Source organism: Erpetoichthys calabaricus, chromosome 12 (genome assembly GCF_900747795.2).
Source record: "Erpetoichthys calabaricus chromosome 12, fErpCal1.3, whole genome shotgun sequence".
Classification (NCBI taxonomy): Eukaryota; Metazoa; Chordata; class Cladistia; order Polypteriformes; family Polypteridae; genus Erpetoichthys; species Erpetoichthys calabaricus.
Genome location: NC_041405.2, coordinates 11,854,681 through 11,862,814, shown reverse-complemented (window position 1 = coordinate 11,862,814; position 8,134 = coordinate 11,854,681). Strand labels below are relative to the sequence as shown.

At 39.5% G+C, this 8,134-nt stretch overlaps 1 protein-coding gene across 4 annotated transcripts in view; it reads left to right on the top strand.

The window, feature by feature from the left end:
* Positions 1-1,985: 1,985 nt before the first annotated feature.
* The window catches only part of LOC114661868 (uncharacterized), a 90,625-nt gene continuing 84,476 nt past the window's right edge, over positions 1,986-8,134 (top strand). For all 4 annotated transcript variants that reach the window (XM_051934564.1, XM_051934563.1, XM_051934565.1 and 1 more), the window contains exon 1: positions 1,986-2,257. The gene's annotated coding sequence lies outside the window, so the exon portion shown is untranslated. The remainder of the gene's footprint in view (positions 2,258-8,134) is intronic.

The following is an 8,134-nucleotide window of genomic DNA, read 5'->3' as shown; positions in this document are numbered from 1 at the left end:
TCATAGCATTGCTTAAAGGAAACACTTCCAGGTCATATAAGAGTTCCCCATATTAGGGATATCCAGTCTTCATAATGCCCCATTGTGGAACCCAGAGACAGGACTGTTCATTCACACTACAAGTTCCAGGTAATCCTGTGGGTGTCCAGACTGGGCCCCTATCAGAAGAGCACTGCCACCTCTTGCACATATTGGGACAAACTGCTGATTGTTCTCAATCCCAGCCAGGATGTCACTCCATCTGCTTCCACACTTGCAATAGATAGATAGATAGATAGATAGATAGATAGATAGATAGATAGATAGATAGATAGATAGATAGATAGATAGAAGACAAGTAAACAGCCATACTAGACTAATAATAATAATAATAATAATAATAATAATAATAATAATAATAATAATAATAATAATAATAATGTAGCACCCTCCTAGTTGGGTATAATAGTAAACTCAGAAGTGTTTACTTGACGCTAAGTGCGGGCGCGGCTTTCGGAGCCGCGGGAAAGCGGGAAGGACACTTTCGTGCCCAGCAGGTTCTTGCCTCACTTGCCGAAGAGGTAAAGGCGATCTCGCTTGAAGCTTTACAGAGCTCGGCGATAAGGACTTTTTGGAGGACCGCCACAGCCACATTTCATAGAGGCATAGCTGGGCACGCAATACGTCTGACATGATTTATCCCAGAAAGAGAAAATGCAAATAAGCACTGTCAGAAATATCACAGAAGGCAACAACTAATCAGGGAACGCAAATAAATTCCGCATCAAGACGAAGCTGCTGGCGTCATCCCAGACGGAGCTGTGAGATTCCTGTGTTTAACCACGGAGGAAAATGAGAAGTGCGGGGAAAAGTTCTGGAAGGACACCGTGAGTACACGTGAAGTTATGTACTGCATATGAGCTCCAGCTAAGCGCGCCAACGATTTTTTTTTAATAGATATATATATTTATTGTTGATTTCTATGTGTGAACCTTACTTGTGCTGTAACTCAGACAAATTTAGTTAAGTTGAACTTTGATAATATCCCATAAGCGGTGTGTTTAAATAAATGTGTTTTATGTTTTTTTTGTTTGTTTGTTTGTTGTTTTCTATCCATGATTGTGTAAAGTGCTTACATGGTGGTTGCATTCAAATGATTAATAAAAAAGAGTGAGTGTTTACAAATCATTACTTTGAAATAGTGTAACAATTATAAATAATAATTGTTTCATTGGACCCATTGGTTATTAAAATGTATTGGGAGGTGTTTAATGTGGATCCGACCAATGAAATTTCATCTTATGTCATAGGTAACGTGGCAGTTATTTTTGGTGGGAGAGCTACAAAACAAAAATAATAATAATAATAATAATAATAATAATAATAATAATAATACATTTTATTTTTATAGTGCTTTTCCCATGCTTAAGGTGTACAGATAGATAGATAGATAGATAGATAGATAGATAGATAGATAGATAGATAGATGAAGTGCATTGGTTAATTATGCTTTTTAATTTGTTTTACAAATCTGCCTTGCTGCTCATATTTTTGCATTTGTATTTGCATTTTGTGTTTAACTTTGCCAGGTGAAAGACAGTAACAAATTAATTTTTAATTTTTTTTTTCTAATGTCATTAACTATGAAAAATAAAACGAATATGCTGATGAACAAATTCAATTTGGTTACTTTTTCTCAGTGTTGTTTAGCACAAACCAATTTTGAAAACCTGCGAAATAAAATATGTTTTTAAATAATTACGTTTAAATGCATTGCCTTTGAGAAGCGTTTGCCATTTTGAATGCACTTTTTTAATATAAAAAGTTTTTTTTTTGTTTTACTTCGTTTAACTTTCATTTTCGTTTCTATTTCTCTGTTCTTTTCATTTGATATCAATAAGGGTTTGTTTAAGTTGCGCGTCTTAAAACGTGTCGGCGCTTCCCGAGATTACACAAGAGCTATTCGAAATCAGAGTAAACCTCGAAAATCTCTCGTAGGCTATACTGAAGGTGCAGTTGTGTACATTTTACGGTGTCACATCCAAAGATAAACGCTGTAATGTGCTTACAAGTTCTTAATTATCGGTATCTGCTGCAGCTCACTGTCCAGTCTTCTATGGTGAGTTGCCAATAATGAATATCAAAGTGTGCGACGTTCTTGGACTTTCTGAGATTCTTGAGGAAGTTTATATGCATAGGACGACAACATGCTGCACCTCACAGTAAGATGTCAAATAAAAGCCTTCACCTTTTACTTTTTAATAACGTTATTAGGTAAGTAGTGACGATTCATCATAGAACTGTTGGCTTTAAAAAGTCTAGTTAACTTACTTAAATTCCATTTTACATCAGTAAGTTATCAGTCAATGAATTTCTTAAATAGTTGCACAAATTTTACATTTATTACAGAAAGAATAAAGACACAGATTTGTTTGAAAAGGTAAGAAAACAGAGTAGATTGAAGATGATTAACAAAAAATAGAACCTATCTGTCTGTTATTTAAATGTTGAATTGTGGTCAGTTAACAATAATGGGGAGGAAAATAAATCAAAACAAAAATGCCGGTTATCCTTCAACTCAACCAATGTCTTCTTTTAATTTAAACTCCTCTGTTAATTCAGCCAGCTTTCACTACACTATTTATTTATTATATATCTTTCCAGAAATTACTAACCACTTGAGCTAAGTTTCTATGGAGTGAGGTAGAAATTTACACTCATTTTTTTCCGTATTTAAGTCATTTTTAAAAAATTAAGCACACAAGTCATTAACACCAAAGCAGGTGCAGCACATTTACAGTGTCGCTTGCTTTGGTGTCTGCTCTGCTAGTTATTGATTGTTAAAGTCTGGTTATAATTAACGGAGCAAATTCCACAGACAAAAAGGAAAGTTTGAATTAAAAATTTCATTAGAAAAATGTCTTAACACAATACCTTTCTGAATGAAAATAATAAATTGAATAAATGAGAAGTGAAAAAGTGAATACATTTAAAAAGGACCAATAATTAAACAATTAGATTAATTAAAGGTAAAAAAAAAAAAAAAAGAATCAGTGATTGTGAACCTTGTTGGAACAAACATCTGCAGCCACAGGCGGCCCTTCATACTCTTAAAATAAACGTGCCAATGTGGTTTACATCTATGAAGTGGCTGTTTTCTTTATCCAAGTAGCCTTATAATATTTCAGGTACAATTAATTACATTTCTTTTTCCTATTGGGGCACAGGCAGGTGACACACTGTCAGCAGCAGGGTATGAAGTCAAAGCCTTTACCACTATCCCACTTCAGAGTGATGCTATAAGGCAGGGGTCCTCAATCACAGTCCTGGAGGGCCACAGTGGCTGCAGGTTTTTGCTCCAACTCAATTACTTAATAAGAAGCACTTATTGCTCAAGTAACACTTCTGCTTCACTTTAGTTGTCTCACTCATTAAGATTTTGAACCCTTATTGCTTATTTTAGTCTTAAACAGCTGTTTGCTTGGTTTTTAATGGCTCCTAGTTAGCGATAGCATGCAAATGACAAAAGAGACCAGCATTTCTCCATTTAGCTTGTTACCATTTACACGTGTCTGTATTTATCACACACTATTGGGTTTAATTAAATACTTGGAAGGAAAGTGAAGAGAAAAAAGTGAAGGACTGAGAATTACTCATTCTTTTTACACTTCAAATCATTTGGATGATATCCTTAGAAAGGAAAAAAAATCTAGGATATGAGAATGAGCTGACATGGCAGAGTTAAAGAACTAACAAGCCATGAAATTAAATTATTGGCAAGAATTGCTTTCTAATTAAGCAACCGGGTTTGAACAAAAACCTGCAGCCACTGCGACCCTCCAGGACTGTGATGGAGGACCCCTGCTATAAGGGAACTAATTTTTGGCTACTCAAAATAATCAGAAAATAATTCCAGAAAGAACCTTTTCATTTATCTAAATCCACAACAGATTGCATAATTAAACCATGAAAAGATGGTAACAGATTTCTAAAATACCTATAGGTTTATGATTTAAACACAGGGGTTCAGGTTTTCTTGATCTGTTAGTATCCATCCATCCATCCATTTTCCAATCCGCTGAATCCGAACACAGGGTCACGGGGGTCTGCTGGAGCCAATCCCAGCCAACACAGGGCACAAGGCAGGAACCAATCCTGGGCAGGGTGCCAACCCACCGCAGGACACACACAAACACACCCACACACCAAGGCCAATTTAGAATCGCCAATCCACCTAACCAGCATGTCTTTGGACTGTGGGAGGAAACCAGAGCGCCCGGAGGAAACCCACGCAGACACGGGGAGAACATGGAAACTCCACGCAGGGAGGACCCGGGAAGCGAACCCAGGTCCCCAGATCTCCCAACTGCGAGGCAGCAGCGCTACCCACTGCGCCACCGTGCCGCCCATTCAGGAAGATCACTACAAGAAATTCTCGTCTAGCATTTTGGATGTAAATGCCTCTGCTTTTTAAAGACAAAAGCAGCAGAGAAGCTTAGATAGATAGATAGATAGATAGATAGATAGATAGATAGATAGATAGATAGATAGATAGATAGATAGATCAAGGAAATTTGGCAATTTTAACACTTAAGTGATTTGTTCAGGAGTACTCAGCCACTATTTTGAAAAATTGTTTAGTTTAAAAATGTTGAATATTGTAAATCGGTGAGGTCAAGTTCATAGATTTTTTCAAAGTAGGCAGTGAGGAGTCAAGCAAAATTACACCTTTTATTGTCTAACTAAAAAGATTACAATATGCAAACTTTCAAGGCAACTCAGGCCTCTTCTTCAGGCAAGATGTAAATCAGGCTACAGAAGTGGACTTTTGACTAATACTAAATTTTATGTAAGAACCAAGTGTGTATGTGTATGCGCTATGGGAGTTATGATCCTTTAGAACCTTAATTTGTGAATGCATGATGTCTATCAATATTGTAAGCAGTAGTTCATGTTGGGGTGTTTAAATAAAGTTTATTGATTTACATAAATAAAGGAAGGAGGAGCAATTAGGGGGAATAATAAAAAAAAGGTAGAAGGGAAGAGAACTGTTCTTGGGTAGCTCAGTACTGTATCTCCACTGTTGTGTTATAAAATAAATAAAAATACAATTGTCAAGTAGTCCACAAACTGTGATGACTTCCCACACATCAAGGACTCTGCTATGCTACCAAGGTCACCCATAAGCCAAAAAGAACTGATGCCGAATTTTGGTAACAGAATAGCGGACTCTCTACACCCGCTCTTACACTGGTGGCAGCGGTGGGATTTTAAGTTTGTGGACTAATACCATTCCCTTCTACCATTTTTTAAATTATTATTATTGCCCCCTTATTGCTTCTCCTTCCTTTATTTATATAAATCAATAAACTTTATTTAAACTCCCCAACATGAACTACTGCTCATATTATATTCAAGGTGTCATTAAGTATCCATCCATCCATTATCCAACCTGCTATATCCTAACTACAGGGTAACACAAGTCTGCTGGAGCCAATCCCAGCCAGCACAGGGTACAAGGAAGGAAACAAACCCCGGGCAGGGCGCCAGCCCACCGCAGGGCGCACACACACACACACACCAAGCACACACTAGGGACAATTTATAAAAGTATATATATATATTTATAATTTGATTTGACATGATATGCTTTATTAATATGTTAATTATATATGTGTCCTGCGGTGGGTTGGCACCCTGCCCGGGATTGGTTCCTGCCTTGTGCCCTGTGTTGGCTGGGATTGGCTCCAGCAGACCCCCGTGACCCTGTGTTCGGATTCAGCGGGTTGGAAAATTGATGGATGGATGGATAGTTATATATGTGTATAACTATATACAGTATGTATATTGATATAGTCAATGAGTGAGAGCCAGGGCTGCCCTTTGTCACCGATTCTGTTCATAACTTTTATGGACAGAATTTCTAGGCGCAGCCAGGGCGTTGAGGGGGTTCGGTTTGGTGGACTCAGGATTGGGTCACTGCTTTTTGCAGATGATGTTGTCCTGTTTGCCTCATCAGGCCGTGATCTTCAGCTCTCTCTGGATCGGTTCGCAGCTGAGTGTGAAGCGGCTGGGATGGGAATCAGCACCTCCAAATCCGAGAAAGAAAAGGTTGGAGTGCCCTCTCAGGGTTGGGAGCGAGATCCTGCCTCAAGTGGAGGAGTTCAAGTATCTCGGGGTCTTGTTCACGAGTGAGGGAAGAATGGAGCGTGAGATCGACAGGCGGATCGGTGCGGCATCCGCAGTGATGCGGGCTCTGCATCGGTCTGTCGTGGTGAAAAAGGAGCTGAGCCGTAAGGCAAAGCTCTCAATTTACCAGTCGATCTATGTTCCTACCCTCACCTATGGTCATGAGCTATGGGTAGTGACCGAAAGAACGAGATCGCGAATACAAGAGGCTGAAATGAGTTTCCTCCGCAGGGTGTCTGGGCTTTCCCTTAAAGATAGGGTGAGAAGCTCAGTCATCCGGGAGGGGCTCAGAGTAGAGCCGCTGCTCCTCCGCATCGTGAGGAGTCAGATGAGGTGGCTCGGGCATCTGATCAGGATGCCACCTGGACGCCTCCCTGGTGAGGTGTTCCGGGCACGTCCAACTGGGAGGAAGCCCCGGGGAAGACCCAGGACACGCTGGAGGGACTATGTCTCCCGGCTGGCCTGGGAACGCCTCGGAATTCTCCCGGAAGAGCTAGAAGAAGTGGCCGGGGAGAGGGAAGTCTGGGCATCTCTGCTCAAGCTGCTGCCCCCGCGACCCGACCTCGGATAAGCGGAAGAGAATGGATGGATGATATAGTCAATAAAGCATGTGCTGTGAATGAGGGCAGTACAGGTGAATAAGACTGGAGAGGTTTGTTCGGCTAAATGGCTTGTTTCCCGCAAAACAATTGTAGTGTATTGGTTTTTAGGTGTTTAAAACTGGCCTGCAACAATGTGACGTGAATTGCCATTTTTCCCCACATGGTGGAGCTATAACGCTTTTTAGTAGAAATGCATTTGAAAGAATGACAGTAGAGAAAAGCCAAGCAAAATGACACCTTTTATTGGCTAACTAGAAAGATTACAATATGCAAGCTTTCGAGGCAACTCAGATTACATCTTGCCTGAAGAAGGGGCCTGAGTTGCCTCGAAAGCTTGCATATTGTAATCTTTCTAGTTAGCCAATAAAAGGTGTCATTTTGCTTGGCTTTTCTCTACATTCATAATGGCTAACACGGTACAACACCCTAGTACTAAAGAATGACAGGAAAGACGAGGCTTTAAAATGGAGTAACAGTGCATGAGTGTCAACAGAATAACTAAAAATAGATTCCCAAGTTTTCTTTTCTTATATATATATATATATATATATATATATATATATATATATATATATATATATATATATATATATATATATATATACTCCACTACGTTTAATTATGTTCAAAGGTTTTTCAATTCATGAAAGTTTCATACCCCCTAAACAGATGGGCGTGTCGCAGTGACGTTGGGGTATTACCCACTGTAGTTACGCCCATTTGCTGTGTTTTCCGTTTTTTGCCGTTAGAACTTTGTTTACTATATTTTTGGTGTAACCGGACAGTATTTTTCATGGAAACAAGCATCAAGATGGGAGCGACAGCGGCGCACGAGACACCACGCAAGATGAGCAGGTCTGAACCCTAATATAAGCGGGCGTACTTAGTTTACCTTCTAACACAACGGAAAGTCGATTTTAACTTGGTGCGCCTACGCACATTTCCTGGGTATTGGGGACCACGTGGAACGCCGTCAAAATAACAAATACGCACACAAGCACCGGGGCACGATGTTAAAGGTCAAGGTGCCAGAGTTGTTTTGAAGAGCGATGTCTTAGGAACCATTTTTGGTTCTCAAACGGCCCAGCCAGAGGGAAGCTTTATTTGTTTGGATCCGTAACAGGCACCATAAAGTAAATAAACATGAACAGATGGTAACAGATTCGTGAAATACTGATGGCTGAGAAGACAGACTAAGTTCAAGTTTTCTTAAGTTGTTAATGTGCACCTAGGTAACCTACTGTACATTATTTATTTATTTCTTCTCAGAGATACCCTTTTCAGAAGGAAATGGCCGTTGTCAAGCAATCTACGAGTCCCGAAACCTTTTTAAGAACAAAAAGAATTGGATGGAGGCAGATTCC